A 1,449-nucleotide genomic window follows, 5' to 3' on the forward strand; every position below is an offset into this window, starting at 1 on the left:
GAAAGCCTTAGTTGTCAATACTCTGATTTTGTTTCAGAGTTTTCTCAAGTATTTAACCAAGAGACTGACCAAACAGTAGACTCTCGTGCTCTTTTGAATCTTAGACAGGGGAATTCTTCAGTAGCTGATTTCTCCATAAACTTCCGGGTCAAAGCCGCAGCTTCTGGTTGGAATTAATGTGCCCTAAAGAGTGCTTATTTCATGGCTTTAAACGAAAACATTAAAGATGAGCTCGTAACCCTCGACGAACCAGGAACTCTGGAGGAATTAATCCGCCTGACGATTAGGCTGGATAACAGGATAACAGGATCCAGCTAGAAACAGCTCTCAATCAAAGAATTACGGTTCTTTTGACTCTGCCCCTGCTTCTAATAATGTGACTGTTTTTTCTGCTCCCACAGAACTTTTTTCCAAGCCGAGGTCTAAGACCCAGTCTCTCCCTTTGCCAGTTCAGGCCTCTCATGCAGTAGAGACGGAAGCCGAACCCATGCAGGTTGGACATACGAGGCAAACTACTGAGGAAAGGCTAAGACGTGTCAGGGGCAAGCTATGCATCTACTGTGGTGAGAGTGGCCATTTCATTGCTTCATGCCCAGCTAAATCAAAAGCCGGGGCCCGTCAGAGGATCTGAGGAGTCTGACGGGCCATGTTAACTCTGAGAAATCTCCTCATCTGATGCTCCCAGCCACATTATTCTTCTCAGATCTCAGGCAGATGTCTGCCTTCATCGATTCAGGCTGTGAACGGAATTTAATTGACTCCAACCTGGTTCAGCAGATACAGATAGAAACTATTCCTCTAACCCAGCCTCTCTGTGTCTCCGCAATTGATGGGAAGAGACTTCACCAAGTCACCCACCAAACGCAACCCCTCGAGCTGGTAACCATCGTGAAACCTTAACATTTTTTGTTTTTCCCTCTGCATGTTCCCCTCTGGTGCTGGGTTTTGAGTGGCTGGGACGACATAACCCCCATATAAACTCGACTGATCGTCATGTTGAGTCTTGTTCGACCTCATGTCATGAAACGTGCCTCCGTTCAGCAGCTCCTGCTGTGAGGTCTCCTAGAGGCGGGGGGGAGATGGACTCTCCTGACCTTACTTCTGTCCCCTCCGAGTACCATGACCTGGCTCCTGTCTTGAGTAAGGTCAGTGCTACATCCCTTCCACCTCACAGACCATATGACTGCACTGCAGAAAATTTTAATCTTAATAAGACAATTTGTCTTAAAATAAGTGAATGTTTTCTTGTATTGAAGAGGTAAGTGAGACACTTTGCCAATGGATCAAGACAATTGACATTTAAAAAAAGAAAAAAGAATTGCATTTTTTTATTTCAAGTGAATTTTATCTAATTATCTTATTTTAAGTGTAAAAATACTCATTCCATTGGCAAATCCTCTTACTTACCTTCTCAAATTAAGGGTAAATACACTTAATTTAAGAAATCTT

Source organism: Cyprinodon variegatus, unplaced genomic scaffold (assembly GCF_000732505.1).
Source record: "Cyprinodon variegatus isolate N-32 unplaced genomic scaffold, C_variegatus-1.0 Scaffold691, whole genome shotgun sequence".
NCBI classification, from domain to species: domain Eukaryota; kingdom Metazoa; phylum Chordata; class Actinopteri; order Cyprinodontiformes; family Cyprinodontidae; genus Cyprinodon; species Cyprinodon variegatus.